The sequence below is a fragment of the Zosterops lateralis genome (genome assembly GCF_965231275.1).
Source record: "Zosterops lateralis genome assembly, chromosome: 1".
NCBI classification, from domain to species: Eukaryota; Metazoa; Chordata; class Aves; order Passeriformes; family Zosteropidae; genus Zosterops; species Zosterops lateralis.
This window is the reverse complement of record NC_139762.1, coordinates 35,585,525-35,612,269: the sequence shown is the minus strand read 5'-3', so window position 1 is coordinate 35,612,269 and position 26,745 is coordinate 35,585,525.

Sequence of the window (26,745 nt, the reverse complement as noted above, 5' to 3'; positions counted from 1 at the left end):
CCAGGCACAGTCCAGCCTGCTCTACAGGGGCTGGGCTGTGCTCAGGACTGTAGTGCCTCAGCATCTGTCAAAGTTGCCACATACACCAGCCTGATTTCTGCTGCTTGCATTTCTCTCAGCCATCCCAAGCATACTCCACCTGTACAGAATGCATATTTCTAATTGCAAACCAGAGTATTTCTACACTTTAGTTTGTTCTGCATTAATAATCAGTATGGCAATACTTAAAATACTGTTTGCACTAAAGTGTCTGAAATATATTAAGGCCAGATTTACACACTAAATAGTGTGTAAAGCATTGACAAAGTATGTTGTACCTACCATACTTCAGGCATACTCTGTGGTAATTCATCCTCTGGAATAGCACTGCTCCTTCCACCAGTTCCAGAGAACTCTGCATAAATAGCCTAGATGAGCTTCATGTAGGTTTCAGACGTACATAATAGTGAAGATGAATTTCACCTGCAGTTTATATAATACTTGCCATTAATTAATCTGTTGCTAACAATCCGATCTCTCTCTATCAATAGACACCTATACTTGGCCACTTTCACTTCAACCTTAGAAAGTGATATCTGTTAGCATACATCTCCTCTGTGCAATGGAAAACACAAGGCAGGCAAATCCAGGTAGCATCAATGAAGCTGTTATGTCTGCATGGAGGAGTACAGGACTTGTGCTAGGATCCTAGCTCTGTCTTGAAACCAAATGTAATCTGAATTCAGTCTCTTACTAGCATTCATTGGCTCAGACAAAACACGATGCTGATAGGACTCTGCTGTCTCTGATATTGGTCATCATCAGAAAAAGCACCTGCACTGTGCCTGTAGCCAGTCTTAAGCAGACACAGAGATTTGAACCAAAATAACAAGTTTATGAAGCTGACTAGCTTGGATCAGTGCACAGTTCAGCCTGCATATATATAAGTAACACCACTGAAAGACACAGATGCAGGTATTCTAAAGACCTTTTCAATAGCATTGTTGGAAGAAAATAATAAAGCCTCAAAAATAAGCTTAAGTTCCCCTAACTTGTTTTCTTCTTGGTGTTCAGTTAAAATTCAATTTTCTGTTTATTTATAGATGACATTTTTGTTATGCCAGAGTTTTATTGTATGTTGTCCAGCTTCCAGAGAACAAAGGAGTGTGTTTATAGAGACCTTACCTGTAATTAGTATCAGCCAGTTAAACAAAGCACCTCTGTTTTATAACTGCCAAAGCTGTCATGATTTTTTTCAGAACGAATTTTACTGATGGACTAATTGAGCCACAGTTTCTTCAAAAAGTAGCATAAAAATTATTACTGCAGACCTGCTATTCTAACCAGCCATACCAAGTGGCAGGCTCTGTCCACAGTGCCAGAGCTCAGAAAAATGCTTCTTCCATTATATTTCCACTTAATTATTCTTGTACTTTTCAATAACTTTGTGTCATTAAGTCATGGCATATAGTCGATTTGGATAAGCTTTATCCTACCAGGTTATGACAGACTTTCAGTCTAGTCATTAATCTGTCATCATAAGTTGTGGAATCATACAGACATGAGAGCTAACCATATTTAAATTGGGAAGGTATTCTTTTTTATGAGTCTATGTTTAATTAGAATTCCAATAAAAGTGACACATCCATTTGAGGCAGGCTTAATATTCTGAGCTTAACTTTTCTTCGAAACACCTTTTTGTTACAGAGAAATGTCAGCAAAGAAAAGCAGTATTTTGTCCAGACATAACAATCTTCTTGGCTTTTCCGAAGGAAATATGGCCCCCAGGGCACAGGCCCAACTGATAATACTGCTCAGAAGAGACATTGGGAGGTTGTTGAACTGCTCAGCTTGAATTGCTTCCTTTTGATTATTTGCTTACCTGCTGTTTCATGAGCAGTGTAAAAGATGATTAAAGCTTCACAAGGACAAGTGTAACTGAGCTGTGTTAGGTGTTACCAGTGCTAGTTTGGCTGTGTAAAGGACCTATGAACTGCTGGTAGATTTTTCCATGACTCACACATCCTCTTCACTTTTCATGCCTCTTCTCCCTGCTTCACAAGGACCTGGCCAAGCCTCTGGCTGCTTCTGCTGCCATCACTCACTGCCCAGGATGCTCTTGGCAGCTGAAGGAGAAGCTGATGAGGATGAGTTTGGGTGGAAGAGGGAACAGGCAGAAGAGATGAGCTACAGTCACAGAAATGGCACAAAGGTAGGCTCTGCACCTACCTGCTTCCACAAGCCACCAGGTCTCTAACAAGGCATATCTTCTTTCTTCAAAAGAAGATGCGGCTTGGTTTCCAACCTGATCAACCACTCCCTGCTGAGAAGCTGGGCTTCAGATCTCCCTGAAGTCGAGGGAATTCTTTGCATGATTGGTCTGTCAGCCTCCACAATGCCTTCTTATTTTGCAGGCCAAGACAGTTAATAGTCTCTCTGTCTAAGGCCTTCAGCTTGGACTCAGAATCCAAGATTGAAATACCCACTACAAACTCACTGGGTCTAACTACCAGATCTTTAGTTCTTTGGACAGAAAGACATAGGCCATTGGCATCACCTGCCTCAGCCAGCCTGATAAATTTTAATTTACATGAGCCAAAATAACCTATAAAACCGATGCATTTTTAAACAATTCTAGCAGGACGGATAACATTTGCTACCTTATAGCAGCTAATATTTTTTCCTATTTAAATATATTTTTATTATAAAAAATAGGCCTGCTTAAAGTTACATTTGATTTTATAACACCCTACATTCAGGCCAAGATTTAATACCTGAAAACTGCTTATGTACACTTTAAAAATATTCTGAATCAATGAGCTCTCCTTAAACTCCAATGAGATAAAAGGTGCTACTCTTATATGTAGTTAAGGAAACTATTGAGGTCAGCTCACCTTATAAATACATTGCAAAGTCATGCACTACATTAAATATTTACATTATTTTCAGTCTTTTCAATTAAGCAACTTCTGATATTTACATTTCTCCTGACTGAAGGCATATTCAGACTCCATTGCACATTAAAAAAAGTTTGCCTGAATTTCCCCTGAGCATTTAAGTTAGCTCACAGTAGTGGGAATAATCTTTCTTCCATTTATACCACTAAGAAATGTGTTAGACAGTTGGGGGGAAAAAGCAAGAAAATTTATATCCTTGTTTAAATCACTAAACAGAGTACATCAGAAACAGAGATCAGAGAATCATGGTCTTGGTGAAGATACCACTTCCCAAAGTCATGAGAGCATACAAAGGTTTCAGAGTTTGCAATTCACACTGACTTTGTCCCTCAATACTTGCTATACAAGCAGCTGAGCAGTGAGCTGCCTGGGCATTTTCAGAAACCTTTCTGAGGACAAAGTTTACTTTACATGACTCTAAGATACCATGCCTGTGGTGCACAGACCCAGTCTGTCGCACCATCATGTTTCTTTCATAGACTCATTAGCTTTATTAATTTTCCATTCGAAACAATTATTTCATAAGCTTTCTTCTTTACTGCATACTTTCTGACAAGTATATTACTAAAATTAATAATGTTAGCTTTTGACCATTAACAGTTTCCATCTAAATGCAGCTTGATAAAATCCAAACTTGAAATTAGAATTCAGTAAATAAGAAAAGCTTTATTTGTCATTTCTTAATATGAAGAAATATAAATAAAAATTGAGCATCTGGATAAGGATTAAACTATTTAATTGCTATATAAACATTTCTAGATGTATTATGCCCTTTTTGGGGGAAAAAAACCAAAACCACAACTAAGCATGAAACTGAGCTTGAAGTGTTTATTTGTTTTAACTGCTTCTCTAACCAATGAAAATCAGCCTTTTACAGGGGAAAAACAAAAAGGCAGAACAAGTTTGAGCATCACTATTTTAAAAATAGAAGCTTACTTTTTATTTAATTGTTAAAACTGGTGATTAAAATTACCAAGTATGGAATTCCTCTGATCAACTGTGGTATGTATCTACATCTGCATTTAAAGGGTACTAACTTTCACTGGGAATACAGAGGCACTTCCAGGCCACAATTCCTCTCTGGAAGCAGACATCTTAAATTAGATGAAGTGTGAAGATTAGCTACAGAATAGAGTAGTCCAGTTAGAAGGGACCTACTGTGATCATCCAGTCCAACTGCCTGCCCACTTTAGACTTGGCCAAAAGATAAAGCAGGTTATTAAGGGCATTGTCCAGATGCCTGTTAAACACTGATGGTGTGGGGCATAGACCAGCTCTCTAGGAAGACAAGCTCTCCAGTGTTTGACCACTTTCTTGGTAAAGAATATTTCCTTCTATCCAGTCTGAGCGTCCTCTGGTGCAGCTTTGAGCCATTCCCACGTGTTCTCTCACTGGATCCCAGGCAGAAGGGATCATCATGTCCCTCCCCTTGGAGCGGTAAAGAGCAATGAGGTCACCCCTCATAGGAGACACCTTCCAGCCCTGTCCCCAACTTTGTTGCTCTCTTCAAGGTGTTCCTCTCAGATGTCTTAGGCTGCCCCCAGGCTGACTGTCTTCAGGCCTGGAACATTTGGATCCAAAACCCAAGCACAGTCAGGCAATGACAACACTTCCAAAGTGTCAGAGTAGCACATTGCTGCTACTGCTGCCTCATCAGCTGGTCCGACTGAAATCAAGCTGCACCGCTGTTGTAGCACCCCACACTGATGGGCCAGGTTTATACAGATAAGAAACATGCTTCAGGGGTAAAACTCCACAGCTCTTTGGTGACTTTAACCTTTCTGAGAAATATTTGCTGAACTCCTTTCATGGGAAGATGTTCAGATCTTATCAAAAACCTTGACAAATCTTTTTCCTTTAGGATTTTGCATTTTTAGTATTGAAAGAAGGTACTATCCTTGTTTTGTATGGTTTAATCATACTTTCATAGGGAAAAAAGTTCCATATCTTTGACTTAGCTGGAATAAAGGAATATATTTTTTTAGATCTTTTGATTTTAAACACATACACACATACACAAATTCCATGGGTTGTCTTTTATTCACCCTGCACTGAACTGATACCCATACCACCTCTGCCATTAACTCCTTAAAGATATCCTAAATTTTCAGCAAGTCTCTCTCACTTTCCCACCTGAACCCAGGCAATATCCACTGGTTAATCAGCAGAGTGTTGGGAGGAAGATTTCTCAAAGTCTTCTCCACTAAAACCTGCATAGAAATGCAGATGATTGCAGGCTCCATGTCCCAATCGGCATACATGTAATTAAGGAAACACAACAAGGTCAGGAAACTACATCTGTGGAGGAACTGTGGGGAGGTAATAACATGCTTTGGCACTAAGGAGAGTAGTTTTTATCTGCATTATCACACACACAAAAAAAATATAGCTTGAAATGCAACCTGGATTCTGACTTTTACACTCAAACTAGAGAGTATTACCTCAAAGAGCTTCAAACCCATGGGTTGTGAGACTACCACACACTACAAAGAAAACACCTAAGAGCACTTTAATACTTCATGAAAAAACCCAGAAAATCTTCATATTCTGCCCAAACGCATTTTCCCCCTTTAATATTACACTATCCTTTATGTAGCTGTCTCTTTCAGCAGTCCAACCCAATGGCCTTAAATGTCCATTTTCCTTTGGAACTGAGTGTTCTTCTAATCAGTTGTGTTTTATTTGCTTGCCAAATGGAGACCTCCTCTACATTGACTCGTCAGGATGTTCTCCCTCTTGAGTAAAACCACAGCTGAGTGATGCAGCTCTGCCCAGACCTCATGGGCCATGATGACGAGGCTCTGTCTTTCCAAAAGCTTTATTGAGCATCACACTTTAGATACTCTTAGCCCAGGACTGTTTACTAAAGGAATTGACTGGTCAAGGATATATAAACCACAGCTGAGGAAGAGCTGCACAGAAAATCTTTGAGAAGAGGAAGAAAAGGACAAGGTCTATCTACAGCTCACCCACAGTATCACTCTGGATATCCCACCGAGCCTTAGCTCATCATGCAGGAGGCTTCATCTCAAGTGACTAGGCAGCAGTGACACCTAATGCACAAAAGGGTAATTCCCTTTGACACAAAAATACTGCAGGCCACTCTGCCTCTGCATTTCTAGATTCAGGGTGTACCCTTGTGGACAACTGTATCCTGAATCAGGGTGTATCCTAATTTGGAAGTTTTTGTGAGAATGATGCCCACAGGCTCAACTTCTGAACACTTGTGTTATTAAGGCAACAAAAATTTTTGGACAAATACCAAACATGCTTCTGCCATATAAGATTTATATATATATATATATATATATATATATATATATATATATATAGTGGTTTCCTTTTAAAATTGTAGCTGTTTAATTTGACATTATGGTCACCTACTTATTTATTTTAAATCCAGGTTTTAAAAATTATTTTTAAATAATCATAATTAAGAAATATGCATATGCTGAAGGTTATTTTTAAACATTGCCAAGAACTGAGTTGGAGGAGGCCTTTCCTTACTCCATAGAAACACAATATGTTAAGGGGTAAACTCATGACCAATATAGGCTCTTTTGCAGCTCCAGAGATAATATCCTCCTCATTTCTGTTTATTCAGCTCTGCCAAGTCAGTAATCAGTTCATTCAAACTGAGAAATTTGTTTGGATTTGGATAATAGGGAAATCTGTTCTTTTTTTTTCCAAGCTATGAATAAAAAGTCTGAGGGGGTTGGACACGCTAGTTCTAAAATTCTGAAGAGCTGAATGACCAGAAATATTAATTCAATCATTCAGGGGTAAAATTTCTTTAAAAGAAATAAATTTTAAGTGAATCACATTTTTCCTATGCATTCAGAATATTCCATATACTTTCTCTTTCTTTGGCAAATCAGATTTTTTTTCCAGAAAGCTGATCTTCTGCACTGTTATTTGATTATCTCTTTCTATCCAACAGTGAATAAGAACAAGTATTCTAATAAATAAGAGATATCATTAACTATTTTTAACATAATAATATTTAGGGTTTTTCCACATGGTCTAAAAGGCAAGTCCTCTTTTCACTTATACATTTAAAAAAGCACTCTGCTGGCTAGCAAGAACAAATAATAGATGAAGCATAAAAGTAACCTTTAATTGTAATCAATATATATTATTACTTACCTATCTAAACTGTAATTTTAGTAGAAAACTAAATTATACAAAGGCAATACAGGATGAATGTTGTTTATTAAAATCCTTCATTAAATTATGAAGGTTTAAACCTATTATTTAAAACAGTAACCTCTGCTTATTACAGCTGAGCTATTTGGGAATAAAGGTATTTCTCTGGGCTTTGCTATATCCGTTTCTGTGGTTCTTTATATTTAAGTCTGGAATTTTGAGGGTTGGTTGTGATTTTGAAAGTTGAGCACGATGCAAGATTTTCCTCCATTATGAACTATTAGGAAAACCTAGCTTGAATAAGCTATATAATTTTGCCAAATGATTCCTGAACCTTAGCCAATAATCTGATTAAAGAGAGCAAGAACTCACTTTTTTATATTTAAAAAGTGTGTTTGGAGAAACTCCACTGGTCATTCAGATTTCATTAAGCTCCAAGGTAATAATTCTGTCCATTATTTTACATTCTGCCTTCCGGCCAAATTCACCCCTGGTATGTTCAAACTTGGGGAAAAGTCTCTCAAAATTACTCTATTAGCTCAGAAACAGGTAAAAACTGTACCAAAAAGAAATGAAACATTATATTGCAGATCCTTTCCTTAAACTGCTACAAATGTGCTCTGCTGCTCTGAGTTTCTTGTGGAAGGTTAACACAGCAGCAATTCTCAAAAGGGAAGAATAATGTACAAGTGAATTTAAAAAATAAGATTCATAAGACAGCAGCACAGAGCAGGAACTGTAGAAAATAGCTTTCTTACCTAAGGTGTACTCAAGGCACTATCAGCTACACTGAACTGAATTTTGCACACTGTTAGAGGAACAGTGATGATTCATAGAAAGATAATACACTGAGCTATCTCCAGCAGAGTCTGTAGCAGATCTTAACAGATGGGACAGATCACCCAGTGTGCTCCCCTACCAGCATCCATTACCTCTATTGTAAACACTGAGCCAAAACATTACTCACTGCGTGACCTGTCCATTCACAGAAGTCATATGCTCCTTTGAGAAGACCCAGGGAGTAGAAGCAGGAGGGAAGGCAGATTTTACGTAAGTCAGATTTTTTAAACACTGTCTACAGTTTCCTCTGTCCTGAATCCCGGGATATGTTGTTTCCGTGTCCCACTTCTTCATAGTGCAAAAAGTATTTGGCCTTAAAGACATGTCGAGCTTTTTGCAAAACAGCTTCCCTTATGCTCATCCCTGTGGATGAATAAGACACAAGGCCAAAGGGTCCAAGATTATTCTGGGAAAAAAAATGCCCTGAACATTTATATGTATCTCCAAAGTCTCTGACTGGAATATTGCACCTTATCTCCAAGGCTTCCTTGTTCTCACCCGTCTCCTCAACAGTGATGCCCCATGCTGAATGTCTGCAAATGAAGGAATAGATTCAGTTTATCTGCTCTAACTCATTTGTGGCTAGACCAGGCCAATTCTCCTCTTCTTTCCCTCCCCCCCTGCACCCATCCTCCCTGTTTTTGAGCTTCAGTGATATATTACAGTAGAAAGCAAAAAATACTGTCTTGAATCTTCCACTGTGGTATGACTTATGACATGATAAATAGATCCTACACACTTACTTGAAAGGCTCTTACAAATATTGTAGTTCCTACCACCCACCTCAGATAAAAAAGTGCTTCTTTGTTTATTTTTGTTGATTAGATCACAAAAACCCAAGACAGTATTTTCACAGAGAAAAGAAACCAAATAATCTGCAGCCACCATTTCTGAGAGCAGCCTGGATTTGAAATATATATAGTTTGAGGCTTGCAATTTTTTTCGCTTGTCCACTCCCTTCACAAACATTCCAAGTCAAATGCACCCATAGAATCTACTTATAAATGCTTCCAGACTTCCAGACAATGCAAAATGATACTTATGCCCAGCTTTGACAGCTTTTTTTACAGACCTTGCAGAACATTATCCAAAGCATGCTGATTTGCAGCCACTTTTCTTATTCAAATTAAAGCAATTTCACATCAGATATTTCTTGCAGGACTAATTTTAGAAAAATTCCGGAATGCTATTATAATGTAACAAAGTCTAAAGCGAAGTACAAAAGGCCTGCATTGATATTCAAAAGCCTTGATATTCAGTTCTTAGAGATTTTACTTCCCTATGATCTTTTGCTATGCTTTAAAAATTACCAGGAAAAATAGCCAAAAATTAGAAGTTGATAGTTTGTTTCTTTCAATAATGTCATGTGTGAAAAAAGTAAATAGATGCCTAATATATGTGGATGAAGTACCCATACACATGGCTGCCTTAAGTTTCTGTGAAAATGCTGCTCTCGTGAGAGTCTGGCTTACTTTTGCTCTATGGCTATTGATAATTCTTAGGACCAGGGCAAGTCTGATTTATATTTTTAGTGCTGAAGAGCTTAAGAAACCACAGATGAAAACAATGTTTGGTATCATATGAATTTGTTGTATTTGATATATGTTTGATATCATACAAAGTAGTGTATTTTACATCTACCAACCATAAGAAATTTGTGTTGTGTTGCCTTTTTTCCCTCTTAAAGGATGCAATTTAGTTTTTCAATTCACAAAAGTAAACCACCAGGAATATTGTTTCATTGGGAATTTGTACTAGAGGCTACCTGATTCAGGCATAACAACAGGATTATAAATACCAAGGGATAATGAGTTGACAGTATCAGAAGACCAGTGACAGAAAAAAGCAAGTCAGTCACAAGCAGCTTTCAGATATTCCCCATCCTTGCTTTCAAAGTTCCTAATCAGGGTACAAATACTACCAAAAATAACACAATTAAGTTCAGTACTACCTCTATATTGCTCTCAAGGTAAGCAGACAGTGATTCATGAAAAATTGTTTTATTATGGAAAAGCATCTATATTTTGCAATAACTGAAAGAGCTGAAAGCGGTCATTTTTCATAAAACTGAAGAAAAAACTGACAGATCTTTTACTCTGAGAAGTCACGGAAATATTCCTATGGGGAGAAGAGGACTTCACAAAACATGGGCATCTTTCCAAGAAAGTGCTTTTTCAAGCAGAGGGAAGCAGGTTAAGATGTTTCACATCTCTTCAGACTCAAGAAGTTGAATCAAAAATCTTTTCTCAGAATATAAAGATGCAAAAGCAACTAAAAATAATTTTTTTAAAATTAATAAAAGGGAAAAGCAAGCAAAAACATCAGATCTGCACAGCAGCTCTGCTGAGTCAGTTCTCTTGGGCTGGAAAGAAGACCCCATGTGCCAAACAAGAATTGACAGATTACTGCTAATTAGACCAGAATTAGAGCAATGGTGGATTCGCAGATCAATTCATAATAAAAGAGTCAGTGCACATCACCAAAACTGCGGGTGCCCATGTGGCTGGGATTATCAGCCTGTGAGTAGATTAGCATGAGCTGAGTGATGTGCAACACATGCTGCTGTTGGGCAGGGACCAGAAATGGCAGTCCAAAAGGTTGTTGGGCACTCTAGGCAGACTGCTCAGCATTCAGAACACGTGTAGTTCTTCCTAGTTTCCTGATTTAATACTTAGAGTGGTAGGTTTCTTCAGCTACTTTTCAACATCTCTACTGTTGGCCTTTTGAAAGGAACAGGGGAATTGTCCGGGCATATGCCGATACAATTGATCATCTCAACTGATCACAGGAAAATGAAAAGCCTAATACTGAAGAAGTGTTCAAATGCAGTGTTTATTAAATGAATACAGAACAAAGAAAAAACAGGAGTGTGTTATCCCAATAATGGAATGGTAAACTAGAAATAAGTTTTAGACATCCATTCAACATGCCCAGGTATTATCAAAATTGTCTACTAACATGTTACCTCTTTGCATGCACCCTGCAACAAAACATTCAATAATAACAAACTGAGATATAGTAAGGGAGCCCTACTAAGTTGTAAGGCCTTCATAAGACCTGAAGCAATTGAAAACTTTGGTGCAGGTAACACACCACTAGCCCAGTCATTCAATACCCCTCTTCTATAGACCAGACTTCCAGAATAATCCAGTGTTTTCTTAGCTTTATGGAACTTTTGCATTTTGGGCTAATGCCCCATTCTGGGGATTAGTATTGTTAAAATAGTAATTTTAAAAGTGCATAATGGCTGTGAAAAGTTTCATTATGGGACTGTATAGAAATTACTTTTATATTAGGTATTTAGAGTGATGTGGGCACTAGTGTATTCTTGGTTTCAAGAAAGATTAGAGGGGGTTTTTATATAATCTGATTATTGAATTATTTCATACCAAGCATGCTCAATAAAATGAATAAAAGTGTCCATAGTCACACCTGCAAAGAGAGAGACATTGAATAGATGCACACGGCCAGGAAAGCATGTACTGGTCTGTATTGGTGTTAGGGGACCAGAGAATGGAATGATTCCAACAGAATCAAGGATTTCAACGATTGAAATGAACATGTGTTTAGGCCTCAAGGAGGATCAGGTTTAACACACATGCTGCTACTTCTTCTGTTTCACATTTCAGGATGGATTTGGAATTTACCTGGTGTAGCAGAAAACAGATTAACAGATAAACTAAATGCGCATATATACATATGGAATTATTTTTAGTATATCCATATGAAGCAATCTACCTTTCTCATGCATATGATGATTCATAAACACGTTCTTTGTTTATGATCCACAGAACCCCGAAGTTTCAAAATTGTCTGAACAGAACCAGTACTAGAGTTGTACAGATTCTCCATGTTAATTAACAGCATTTGCAGGTCTAAAAAGTTAAAATCCCTCCACCTGGAGACTAAGGAACAGGAAGTAAGTTGTCTTACTTTGTAAACAGTAACAGGTTGAATTCACCATGGCATAACTGTTTCATTTTTATGTTTTTTCCTTTGTTGTTCTTCCCAGAGAATAAATCAAAATATTTAAATAAAGTTAATTGAAAGAAAATAGGAAAAGAAAGGAAAGAAAGGAAAGAAAGGAAAGAAAGAAAGAAAGAAAGAAAGAAAGAAAGAAAGAAAGAAAGAAAGAAAGAAAGAAAGTCCAGTTCAGTCACTACTCCAACTCCAATCCATTGCTGAGGATACCTTGAGTTCCAAAAAACCCTCATGTCATTGATAGGATTTGGGTTAATGGGAAGAAAGGGACCTGCAGTTAGAATACAGGACACACCAGGGACTGGGGTCTGCACTCAGAATTAAAAAGGATGTTTGTGTAATATTTTTACTTAAAAAAATAAAATAAAAATAGTAACATCCTTCTTGCAGTATATAAAGTGGTTAATCATGACAAGATAAATTGATCAAAGGTCTGCAGATCTGAGTCACTGGGAACAGCTGATGTTTAGCAGGCTATGTGTTAGATACCAAGGAAACCTTGAAAACAGGAAATATCAAACACAACTCAAGAGAGTAGAGCTGTTGTGAATTTGTACTTTTCTGATTCATTCAATGATTTGCAGATGTCCTCCAAAACCTATGGCCAAGTTATAAGAACCCAGGCAATCCTAGTATTTAAATGAAGCTGACCCACCAGTTACTAATAGCAGATCCAAGATAAAATGCCACAGCTTCTTTTTCTGCCAGAAAATAATAAATTGGCTTCTAAGAAGTTTCATATTGTTTTGTTCTTAAAGCAACCTGTGTCTCAAAATCTGTTGGTTAAAGAAGTGGTAAAGCATCTATTTTTACTATTTTTAGAATTTCAGTAACTAATTGCAATACAATACATCAGCTAAATTCAGACCTTCAGACAAAACCATAGAAGAACTATTGTTCATCATCCCGCTTTGATCCTACACTCTTGTAAAGGTTGAGCAATTTACTCCTCCTTTGTCTTCAAGAAATGTCCAACAGCATTGAACAACTAGAAGGTCATTGCCAAATGCCAATGTTATTGGGAAAAGTCTTGCCATGAACATGGAGGAGGGTTGTTAACCCTTAAAAGACCTGAGCAAGCAAATACATACATGACAAAGAAGCTTGTTCTTTAAACAAAGAAGTGTTAACAACAAAAGTCCTGCCTTATGAAAAAGAATTGGTGTGTTCTCTTATATTAAGCATTGGGAATAGAAATTCCCTCCAGGAATGCAATTTCAGCTGGATGGAAATCATTTCCCAAGTACTCTTGGAAAATAAAAATTAAATGTTTTGTTTGTTTTGTTTTAATTAGAGATCTGTACACACATGAAGATCTTCGCATCCAGGTGTCTTTACTTCTTCCTTTCCCCCACTGCAAGCAAACTTTTTAAAAAATGAGCTATTGCTGACCTAAACCAATGTTTATTTTAACATCTGAGATAAGAGTACACTGAATTAGAACTGAGTACAGCACTACCGCCCTCATAGATAACGCCATTAGAAAACTTCTTAACCTACAGAGAACAAAACATTCTTCTTCTCTGTGGAGTAAGTCCTTTCCACCAGCTCAGGAGGTTTATTGACCAGTTCTTGTGAGAAACTTTAAACCACAGCCCTACTATCTGTGGGTAAACAGATTTTAAAATAATTGTGTAAAGTCTATGGGCTCTAAATTGAGAGTTTTATTTAAATAGAGGGACACAAACAGTCCTCTGGATGGGCAAGTAACCTCAATGCCCAGATAAGGTTGAAAAAGGAAAAAAAAGGTAAGAGGATGTAAAAAAAAGGTAAGAGATATTCTGCAATATGAATGACATAATTCTTTATATCAGAAGTTCATGTTCTGCAAATAAATTAGTGATATGAATACCATCCCAATAAAGGTATTGCAAAATTAGATGGAATTGAAAACTGGAAGCAAAAAAGGACATGGAAATATCTCATAGAAAGAGATTTTGAAAATGTTGAAGATGTTAGCTTCAAAAAGAAAACGAACTACAAGCCATGATTAGAAAATACCAGACATCTGGGGGGGGGGGGGGGAAGAGAAAAAAAAAAGTAGACACTACTTTACATTATACATATCTAGGTAGGCAATTGGTAAAAAAAATCAAAAGGTATTAAATGTAAAATTTTTGAAGTGAACTTTCTTCGTATACAATTCACCTGTAGAATCTTCTGAAGTAAAAAAATTCAGAAAGAAAACAGGAGTACTAATGAAAGAAAAGAAAATTTACAGAAATATTTTAAAGCACAAAGGCTTCATTGATACTCTAAAGAACACAGGACAAGTTCTGATTCAAAACTTTCTGAAGTCGATGGAACATTTTTCCATTCATCTTGAACTCAGATGAGTCTATTCCTATGAATTTCCATAATTTGTGAGAGAGGATATAAAACCCAGCTTTAAAAGAATACAAAAGTAGTTTCTGTGTTATTCTTATTGCAAAAGTACTTGTCTTGGTTTCTCCTTTGGGATAAATAATGGAAATGGTATAAAAAGAAATATAATGAAAATGAAATTTGGAAATAAAATTCACCAGGAAAAGAAGCACTATCAAATAACAGCACTCCCAAAATTGAATACAGTTATGGAAAGTTGCCATCTGAAGAGCTGACTTGTTCGCATCCATTACTCAGAAATCACTTCGAAGATGGCAGATGCCTAAATGTGTGATACTTAGTACTTCATAGAAATCTACAGTAGATGCAGACACATGTAAGAAGTATTTCAGCTGTTTAAACAATCTGTTTTTCACAGAAAAGCTTTTGATCTTTTGGATGGTAGTTTTCATGAAATATGGGGAAAGAACTTAAATGTAATAACACCATTAGTGAAAACTGTGAGGCACCTGAAACAAAACCAGATTGGTAAAATTACACACACACACACAGAGGAAAAACTGGAATAGAAAATAGAATAAGTGAAATTATGCAGCTCAATTCACACAGCAACTGGACCAAAACCTTCATTATTTCAATTACTTGCAGCATTGTCCCCCAGTGAGTCAGATGTGTGAAAACTGTCTTCATGAGAACTGGAATATATTCATACCTTAGTGACTAATAACAAAATCAATGCTCCTTTGTGTGTGTATCAAGCTTCGTGTGGGCTTTTATCTCTGGCAATGATCAGCCTAGAGAGCAAGGTGGAGAAAGGCAGTCAATGGAACAAAGGAGCAAACGACGCAAGAAATAGGAAATGGAAGAAAAGTGAGAAGAAACAAAGGAGACAGCAACAAAAGTAAAAAACATTTTAAAATACAAACTAATGTGATATCTACAGGTGAAGTAACATTTCATCTTAAACTCCATTCCTTATGGAGTCAGAGTGGGATTTCCATGGCCCGCTGACCTTGCGCTCATCTTTTTCCAAAGGGCTGTTTCATTTACCCTGCTCTCTGCAGCTACAAAGACTCTGAGACTTGCTCAACAAATTTTGCAACAATACTAATTACTTTGCAACATTTTTGAGCAAGTAGTGAAACCAATTTTGTTACAGGGTTTGTTCCTCACCTTTATTTATTTGCCTAATTTACTACCAAGATCAAATATATATTTAACCAGATTAAACTGTTAAAAAATACACATAAAAATATTTGCAGAAGAATTAATACACATAGACACAGCCAATGAAATATAGGTGAAAAGAAATAAATTAAGATTATAGATGGGAAAGAAGTAAAATATGGGGGAAAAGACACCAAGTTTTATGGAATCTAAAAGAAAAATAGAAGTTTGACTCAATAAAATATATAAGGCAACCATGGCTGATTTCATGGGTGTCTAGAAATACCATACATATTGTAGCTACCAAAATCTGAGATAATCCTGAATTTGACTCCATAATTTTTCCACCTTGATTTGGAAAAATGCTTTAAAATGGATTAGTTTGCATTTTAAAAATACTTTCAACCAATGCAAGGCATACAGTCTAGAGTTATCTTACAGTTACAGAGGGATAAGTAGCACAAGTGATAATTAACTGCAGCTTGTTTAATCCCATCCCACCACCCCAGCCAGAAGCAAAGCAGCTGGGGGGACAGTGGGGGCAGCCCTAACCCTGGGCACAAGCCACCTCCCTGGGGACAGTGATGGGCTGAGGCTGGACCAGGATGTTCACCCAAAATCAGCAGAGTCTGTGACCCAGCAAACCTCCCCGGGCTTTTCCGGGATCTCTACAATGGCTTCAAAATCAAGACTTGCTTCCCCTTAGTATCTTTCCTGGTCTTCCTCCCACATCAGAGGAGAAGTGGTTGCCTTTGTAGGGTGGGCTCAGAGCAGGCAACTGAATGAGAGGAGAGATCCTTCTGGAAGGCAGACCTAGGACAAGGAGGCTTCACACATACAAAACAAAACTGCAAGGCGGTTCCAGAAGTAGAGGTGGAAAGAGAAAGCTTTTTGTAATTCCCAAAATATGTCAGGTTTTTAATGGACTCATTGGCTCAATGCACAGCTAACTCCACTCAGTCCATTTCCCACAGCAAAATCATAATGCAAAATTTTGTAGTTTCTCCATGAAAAGCACTAGAAAACCCCTAATAACTGTTCCAATACCATTTCCATCCCCCATTCTCCTTTACCTGCTCCAAAATTTCTCATCCACCACTTCAAGTCTGAGTCATTAGGCTGTTGAGAAACTTTGAGCCAGCTCTGGGACCAGGTCCAGCAGCAGTGCAGCTGCTCTCACACGATGCTGAACCTGACTCATTAAGCTCTGCCAGACATGAGCCGCAAGGGTATCTCAGCACACAGATCCCCAGTGCTCATGCTTGTCAGAGAGTTTATTAGTCCAGGCAAAGTGCCAGACCTTGGCAGACCCATGGGTCTGTGGATTGCAAAGCTTCAAGGTGTGGGAGCACATCAGGCTTTTCCACGTTTTCCATTAATTGAGGTTAAACTGAATTTGCCAAAGGAGTGACTGATCTTGAGTTATTTTTCCCATTTGGTTATTTTCTCTATAAACAAGTTGACTTAACTCAGCACCTATTACAATTCTTTCCGTAATAGGTTAGAATACAGAACTAATGGATTATCACTGAAAAGTTTTGTGTCAGTCTTTCCACCTGCTGCCCTGGTTCATGTTTTTGATCAAACTCTTAGTCTAACTGGCATCTCCAGTTCAAACTGCTCGTGCAGCTACTTGAGCAATTCAGTTCTTCTAAGATAATCCTGAAATCTCCAAAGCAATCCATGTAAAGGATGCAGGGCACAGATCTCCTTCTGTCAACACAGTGATCACAGGCCAAGTGTTCACTCCTCAGCTGCACTCAGGAAAGAGGACTGTGGGGCAGGTTAAGAACCTGTGCAGGTATGGTAGAGTAAGCACTTGGGTTACCAAGCTGTGGTGGCCCCCAATCCTTTTATTCAATTTCTGTACCACCCCAGTCATATGTTAATAGGAGTAATTTGGTTGTTACATACCCAGATTCAAGGGAAAACACCATAATCATCAGGGAATGAGTCTGTCAGCATGCTTTCAGACCTTAGTAAGAATGAAGTCTTTAAATTAAGAGGATAAGGACAAAAGTATATGAAAAGTAGCAACCCACTAAGCCCTGAAAAGACTAAGGAAACTGTGGATTTTATGAACTAGGCTTAATTAGACAGAACATAGCTTGTCCAATGTTTTACTGCAGATTCACATATTTTGCTTTACCTCTAGAGCTGGAGACTAAAGCTATACATCTTTGTAAAAGCAGACAATAAGGCAGCATGTCCACCTGGTGAAAGAACAAAAATGTACTGGGTAACAGGGTTCAGCAAAAAAAATTACATATCTTTTGTCATTTCTAGATCTCCCTCTAGAAAGAGGAAAAGAAAGGAAAAGAAAAGAAAAGAGAAAATATAAAAAACTATCTAGCATTATCATCATAGAAATAGAATTCTTCCATTCTCAATGTGGAAAGTGTTTTATTAAGATTACTTGATTATAACATAAATGGTTGTAATGAGGTTCATAGTACATCAACTTAGTTTAGAAAAGTGACTTTACTACCCTTGCACATAGAAATCTATTACAATTTCTTTTGTTGGTACCTTGTAAACACCCCCAAATTCTAACTTTTACAAACATAGCACTCTTTCTCTCACTGAAGTTTTGTATTGCATTTATCACCATGGTATCCAAACCTAAATACTTCTAAAATCTCTCTATAGGAGCTTTCAGTGTTCTGCAGAGAACAAAATTAATGGCTTGCAAGTAGAGGAAGGGCGAGAACCATAAGGCTAACAAGGGCAGCAGGGATAGGTGGGACTTCAAGAGCAACATGACAGAATACAGACCTCTCCATGCGCCAGTTTTTCCACCTGCATAGTTTATAGAGCACAACCATGTTTCTAGAGTGCCTTGAGCTTTAGAGAAGTATCATGGAAACTGAGAAATTATTTCCTTACCAATAGTACAAGAGTGATGAGAGAAAGGCATACAAACCCTACTTTGTTGGACTCGAGCTGAGTTTCAAGTTTTCACATTACTGTTTATGCTGAATGTGAAGGTATCTACTCCCACTTTCTCTCTCATTTTTAGGGTTTACATTGAAGTAACTGCTGCTGACCATCAGACAAAACAACAAATTAAAGTAACTTTTGCATCTTGGTCTTTTTCCTAAGCATTATTCTTTGGATGACTACTATCAGTAACAGAACAGAGTTCTGCTTTCCCCCAAACCAAAATGACTTACAATGCAAGAGAGTCCAGAAGTTAAACTTCCCCAAACGCTTCAAGACAAGCATACTAAATGGCTTTTGCATGCCAGGGGAAAAAATATATATATAAGCAAAAAAGGAGGAAATGTGACTACTGGAAAATGTGCTGGAACTCTTCTCTTTCAAAGTAACCCTTGTGGCAATCTCACGTCTGGTGTTATAATGCAGATATCCACCTTTTAATGGCACTATGCCACATTCTGTGAAGTCATAAAAAAAGAGCATGTTTTAAGCTCTTGGAAAATAGGAGACCATCATTACACAGAATTATCATTTTATTATTGAATAAAATAATCCTATTGTTTTAAGCTAAGACATAGCATAAGCTAACACCCAATATTATCAGAAAGCTAAGGAACATAGATTGGACAAAACTGTGATTTCTTTGTGGAAAGGAAGAATGAAGATAAAAGTAAGCAGGTAAGCAGATGGGTGCACTTGTTTTATGGCCTCTAGGAGAACTTCCATCTACCTTTGCCTGGGTAGCTGGAGAATTCTGGCAGTTCCTTATTCCCTTATTTTCCAATCATGAAGAGATATCTCTGTTATTTTCAACTCACATTATCTAAGAGACATTCCTGCTGATGGACTACGAGGCATGATGTACAGTTACAAAGCAGCAGCATGTAAGCTTTCTAAACAATACTAAACCTGAACTGTTCCACGACAGTGACTTTAGAGAGAAAAAGAGAGTGTGATTCTAGTCTTGTGTCTTTGCTGAGACTTGCAAAAGAGAAATTACTGCATGGAACAGCTGCTGGCTGAGAAGCAGAAATACAGAATCATATGATACACTATCCATACAGACAGCAGTCATTCTAATCCAGAGATTTATTCAAATGAAGATGTGGTTGCCAGGATAGACAAGAGCTGGTGATCTAAAGGTAAAAATTTTGGAGGGCACAGAAATGACGCACCTTCCAACTGCTCCAGTAAAACCTATCAGTGACTAAATACAAAACACAGCTTACAGGAATATACAAATCATCCCTCTGTTGTAGTTCAAGCTTACAAGCATTTCAGGGTAATTCTATCTGTATTCAATGGAGTAAAAGGAAGTATAATTCTTTCCAAGAAACCAGAGATCTCATTATATTAGTTTACCTTTTTGCTAAGCACACAGTCTTGTCATCTGATATTTTGTTATTAGTTGATCCCAGAGTTTTCTCAAAAGGTAATTCTGAATCCTTCAAACTAATTATTTTTTAATAAGTAAGGGTTGATTTCTTGCAATTTGCTAATGAAAACTGTAATTAAAATAATCTAAATACAGGTCTTTTTCCTTACTGATTCTGCTTTATATTTGAAATGATGCAACAAATACTATTATCCCTTTATAGCACCCTTGTTGCTTTCCACACAATTTGCAATCCAGTACCTGAAATGTTGCAGCTGTCTTCCTCCAGGCAATGTCTGCATATTCTATATGCTACTATAACTCTGTATAAAATCAAAGTCAATGATAAAATGGAAAGTGGAGATGGAGTGGGATGAAATGAGAGCAAATCAAGCCTGCTAAACCATTGATTTATTAGCATATAATACTGAAAAGCTTCATTTAAAAAAACAGCCCACCAGGTCTGTTTTTGATAATTTTGCCTAGAAAAGAAAACTGACATATAGGGATACATTTTCAAAGCGCTGCACAAAGTTTTAACAACATGATTCCCATTGACATTAATGAGTCACATGGCTGAAATCCTGCTTTGAAAACATACCCTACAGCCTTTTAAGCCTGCTTTAGGGAAACCAGAGCACTTGCCTCCTAAGTAACCTTTCAGTTGCAAGTCCCAGTAACAAATGCAGGGTTCCATGTCCACTGGACTAAATTCCCTGCTGGAGCTGAAGGGTTCATGGGGCTGCTCCAGTGGCAGCTCTTCTCCTCCTCTCCTCTGTGACCAGGAGAAGGTGTGGGGATGGGGAGGAACATGGTGTGACTGCAGCTGTCATAATTGGAAGCAGCTTCCAAAATGGTTTTAATTATGATGAGATTTGGCCTGGCATTTATAGTAGGCAGACTCGAGATTGCCCAGCCCTCTGTCCTGAGCTACGCTGTCGCTGTTGTAGTGCAAGCTCTTCACGTTTGCCTCAAGAATTAGGAAATCTCTTTTCCCCTTTTTCTCTAAATAGTGCTGCAAAATGAAGCGAACATGGATTTGCAGGGAAATGTGGTATTTGGATTATATCAGCTGCCATATATGGCCTGACCTGCCTTCTATCCTTAGTCCATCATAGCAAAAACTTCACTTCCTCACTGATTTCTCACTAAAAAAATGAGCATTTGATTTGAAACAATTCCTCTCTATTGAGAAACAGGAAGACATTTCTTCTCCTTAAAAAAAAATAAAATTTGGAAGGCTTAACATCTTGAAATTTAGAAATGGAGAAAGCCCGTAACAGAGCAAATCTATTTTCAACATGCTTTTGCTGATGTTAATTAAACTGAATACTATTTATATCCTCAGAGACATAAGGAGGAAATCTTGCAAACCTTTGAAATGTTAGACCTGGACAAGCCATAGACATTACAGAAGAGTATGGGTTTTGTTAAGCCTGAAAACATTTGGTCATGCAAAAACTGTGAATACTTCAGACATATATCAAAAGGTAACAGTTAATGACCAAAAAGGATGCGGACTTTGGCTAAGCTCCATATAAGAATTAAAAGAGCATTTTTTAGTGATCTTCTTAGTTAGATGCCTTAGCAGACCAATTCTGCAGAGAAGCAATAGTGTCTTTGCATGGGACATGAGCACCTTTCAAAGGCTGTCCCAGGATTGCTTTCTGTGAATGGCTCAGGATGGGTAAAGACAGGAAGGAGGTTTGGATTTTTGCTGTATCCTCTTTCCAGCAAATGGCTAATCTGTACTGTTTATGTATTAAAAACTTATTTTTTGTATTAAAAAATTAGGTTTGCATAATCAGTCTTCAAAAATTATTACAGAATCAGTAGGCAACACTGATGCCAACTTTCTATGTGTGCACTATAAATTTATCCTTCAAAAATAGATTAACATTCATATAGTTACATTACATAGTTATGTATATACAGTTTGGAAGAGCAACATTTATTTTCCTAAACAGATGAGGGAAAAAAAAACCTAATTGATGCTTACTCCTAGTATACAGCTGATGTGGCATAGTGAAATTTAGCTTAGTTCTCCATAGGTATGTTACCTTATCTCTGCTGTGGTCTTGTAGTACACATGAGGACAGTCAAACAGTCGCAGCTGGGGCTTGGCCACAGGTTACCTTGGTCATACATTTGATAAATTGCAGAATTTCTCAAGTGGAGAATAAATAGCAAGGTACGTAGAGAAGAGGGTGGGAGTTTCAATCCTACTTCTTTGTCCTTCAGGGTCATACTTGCACAGATCAAGTAACGACAGATTTTCTAGAGGGAAGTGGCATTTGCTTGCACTGCAAGAGTTAACTCTTCCTGTGTGAACTTGTTTCAATAAGTTGCAATAAAGATCCATTAATAATGTGCAAATTAAAGCTCTACTTCCCTCTACAACACTGGTTCTGCTTTTGTTCCAGTTTTTGGGTGAGTTTGATTTTGTTTGTTCAACACACTCGCTGGCATAGTCATGATATATAAGAAGATAATATGAAGGGCTGCACATCACTGGGAGCCTTATTTAAAAACCAACCAACCAACCAACCAACCAACCAACCAACCAACCAACCACAATCCCTTTTTTTTTTTAAGTTCTAAAATGTAACAGTAATAGCTTCGTATTATTCAAGTGTTTCATAGCTTACGTGTAGCCAGCACTATTTTCCCCAGCAAGTAACTGTCAGCAAAATACAAGGCAGAGTAGGGGACCTGTGGCGTGACTTGGAGCAATGTGTGAAGTTACTCCATGTACCTGTTAATTACTGTCTTTCAGCAGGTTACTGTGTCCCACAAGAAAGGGCCAAACAGCATGGATGCTCAGTCTTTTCAGGGAAGAGTAAAACAGGCCAATTTGGGTCATAATCAGTGGTGGACACCATGAAATTCCTAGTTCTGTTTCTGCTTTGCAAGCAAGATTCATCTACACTAACAGTGCCTATCAGTTTTAATAGCAACTTTATAGCAGTATTGTGTTTTAAATCAATATGGCACAGATACATTTAATAAATAAGTGTGCAAAGTAATAATTCTTCTGGGTAACATTTTCTTTAAAATTTCTCTGAAATTAATCACATTTTAGCAAAACCTGGTTGTGAAATGTTTCCTTCTACTCTAAGATCTTTTTAATTTGGTATTCCAGGTTGAGTTTAAGCAATAAACAAAAGACAAAAGGAAGCAGGGGGGGAAAAATGTACTGCTGGCTTCAGACTTGCAAATGCAAGCATAACAAAAAGCAAACATAAAGAATTTGGTACTTTGTTTTACACAGAGGACAACACTATAAAACAAGTTTTTCAAATAATTTGTTTCAATATTTTGAGGAGAGTCAAGGACTAGCCCAGAGTTAACCGTTTGTAACAATTCTATAGCCTTGTGTAGCAAGTCATTTAATTTAGATGTTTTGAGAATATTCCAAAATATAGATGATCCTAAAATACATTCATTGTGCCTATTTTGAAATAGCATAAAAAACCTTATAAGCTTTTTTGAATAATGAAGACATCATAAGAACCCATTGGAAAAGTAAAGAGAACTCAGCGAGGTCAGACTTTATAACCGGAAGAAAGTTACAGTGTATATTCCTGGTAAGTGATCATTGTGCCCCTTTCCAGCAGCACTAACATATTACAGTGTAATGTTCTCAGGTCTAGAATCCCCATAACAACAAACAAACAGTAGTGGATGGAATCAATAACTGGCCATGCAGTAAGTTTACTCATTCTAGAATTTCATTGCAAGTATTATGAACAAAGATTAATATAAGGACAGTGTTACTGAATTTGTCAGTGTACCTCACCTCACAGAACTAATAATAGTTGAAAGTAGCAGCACAAAGAGTACAGCAGTACAACTCTAGAGATGGCCAGTCCTGATCTTTATCCTGCTCTTCTAAAATCATTGGGGGGAAAAAAAAAAAATTGTTTTGTCTTCCCTGCAACTGAAATACATTATCCTGGACTACTCTGTAGTCCAAGCACTGGTTCATAGATCCCTTACAAATCCCTGGAAAAAGGAAATCCCTGTAAGTACCAAATACTATCTCTGTGCAAAATGAATGTCCAGCATATTACACGCACAGAGCAACCACAGTGAACAAGCATAGCTGACACTGATACCAACAGCTGTACTGACTTTAGATATCCATGTCCTTGCACACATCCTAAATCTATGCCTTGGCTTGAGTTTTTTCCTGAAGCTGAAATATACAGTACCTGGGAAATTTGTCACTGCTTTGGACAGTAGTTTCATCTGAAACATTTTGTTAAATGTTTGTGCTCACCCATCCTTCCAACAAATATGCAGCCATGGGTGGACACCAGCCTATTCAATTTGACCCAAGCCTGTCCAGCTCTGAGTCTGCTCTAAATTATTTGCAACACAAATGATCAGCCGTAAAGTCAGACCTTTTGTCATTGCCCATCTACCATGACCTGTGGCCCACACAGATTTCTGTTCCTAGCTAAGCAACTGTTTCCAATGGCAAAGTTACAACATTATAAAGTACTGAATAACACATTTCACTTGTCTCTGGTGATTCATTACACCAATACTTTCGAATCCTTCTTCTCATAAATAGTGAAAATGAAAACTTTCCACATTTTTTTTCTTTTCTACCACAGTCAACAACAATAACATACACAAAGAATATCTTAACTGGTAAATAACTAGGGACTATTCAGAACAGCACGCATTTTGGGCCAGACCATAAACATTTTCTTCTAATCAAAATAGAAATCTGATAGTTAGCAACTGGTTCTGTTGATTATATAGAGATATCACTTAATGATTAAACAAGGGCTCTGTTACAGAAGGTAGACAAGAGAGACCAGTTGACATCACACACAGAGTGGAGTTTCAAGGTGATGCAAATTATTAATTTTTCCTGTAACACCAAATAAAAACAGAGCAATATTATTTGCCATTATTCATTGATATTTTAATGCTTTTCCCTACAGTCCAAAGCACTGCTTGTGAGAACTATGCAAAAGAAAAGAGAATTAAAAGGAGTACACAACCTGAGAAACCTGAGGATGTTTCTGTTTGGCTGGGTTTCCTCCAAGCAGATGAGAGCTCACTAAAGTGTCCCATCAAAAGCTTCATGCAGGAGCTTCATGAAACAACATACTTTCAGATGGAGACAAGAGATGGCTTCATAACTTCAATAACTGTTCCAAATCACAACGAAGATCCAAGGCTTATTTGCTGTATAAACATTAAATAAAAGACATTTCCTGCCCCAAAGAGTTCACTGTTTAAGTAGACAAGACAGACAAAAGCCTGGGCAAGAATAATATTTATATTTCCCTAACACAGTTGGGAACTGCAGAACAAACTGAACAAATCCATTGTAGTCATAAAATACTATTCACATTGCAACCTACACCAGGTCAAACCTTTAAAGTTGTTTCCTTGGATTTTATGCACAATAGTAAATATTGCTGTGCAAAACACTTAAATCACAAGTGTTACCTATTGAACGTCTATTCACAAACCCAAAGGGATTATGGCAGTGCACTGAAGTTCAACCTGCCATTCTCAAGCAGTTACAACTGACTGAGCTAATTTAAAGTTAGCCCAAGCAAGCCCAAGCTGCAATTACACCTCCAGATAGAAATGCCCCTATTCTCAGTGAGCTGCCCAGCAGAGGAAATATAAAGATTGCAACAAAGCTACGATGTGAACAAGGATGCATAAGACCCAATTTTAGTCAGTGTCTCACAAGTCTACTCTTACTGTCTAGGTGCAAAAATTCAGTTGCATATCTGTAATATTCAGACTGCATTGCTGTCTTTGACTGCGCACTATGGGAAGTAGAACTGCATGAACCCAAAAACAGAAGAAACTCTTTTACTTCCCTCAACCCTCAAGACAGAAACAACTTCTCTGCTGAGAAGGCCATATAACATAGGTCCAAATGCCTATGTGATTTGTGTCCTACACTAGACTCAGCTCTGGATTTATATAGCATTGAAATGGGAGGAGGAGAAGGACAACATAGACTAGCTAAAGTGGTCAGTAACTGTTCTGGGCTTGGAGACTTGTACTTGTTATAGTTTAGTGTTACTTCTAGATTTTTTTTTTTTTTTTTTTTTTTTTTTTTTTTTTTTTTTACGATACCACACCTCATAAGAAGGCATGGCTTTTAAAAATTAGGTTCCTTTAAAAGAAATTAAATCTCATGTCAGCTTGCTGATTAACCCTTCAGTTTTGTGGAGCACCTGAGCAAACAATAGACACAAATTTCTGACACCAACATGGGCAACTCCCTCCAGAAAAGCTGCTCAACTGCATCAGGTGATAAATTCTGTCTCTCCAGGGATGGCACTTTTCTGCACACCTCAAGATGTGCCACCTGGTGACAATCCTCCTTTTATGGCCCCTGGCCTCTTTCCTGCCAGCAATGGAACAGGAAACATTCAATTTCTGAAGTGTTTTTCTAAGGTAGCTCATTGACAGATAGCAAGAACTGTCCTGAAGAAATATCACCAGCTTTAACTATTTATAGCACAGCCACAGCACTTCTTTATTCCCAGCAGAGGATGGAAGGTCAGTATCTCCCATCAGTATTCTGATAGCTTGTGGTACGTGAACGTGGTTGGACAAAACATTACAATTCTGCAGAACTATGTGAAGGGAAGGAATTCTACATTTTACATTCAGAAGACTGCATGGTGCTTCACACTGGTGGCCAAAAGATTAAAAGATTGATTAAATTTTGATAAAGAATGAAAATAGTTTTTCAAGTCTTTCCATATTTGTATTTCAGTAAATTCAAATTCTCTCTTTGTTTTTCTTTCTTTACCTCACATGGGCTCTCCTGTTCTGCAGGAACTCCAAAGCCTACCAAGGCTGAGTATTCACTTGTCCTTTCAGGGGAACTGGGGCATACTTAATTTAGGACACACCTGTGACAGACAGGAAAAATGCTGTCCATATTTCTGGATGGAACTGCACATAGACAGCAGGGAGAACAGCAAGTGTACCTGAAGGTATAGAGGCTGTATTGCACTCTCTCTTCATCCACAGGAACAT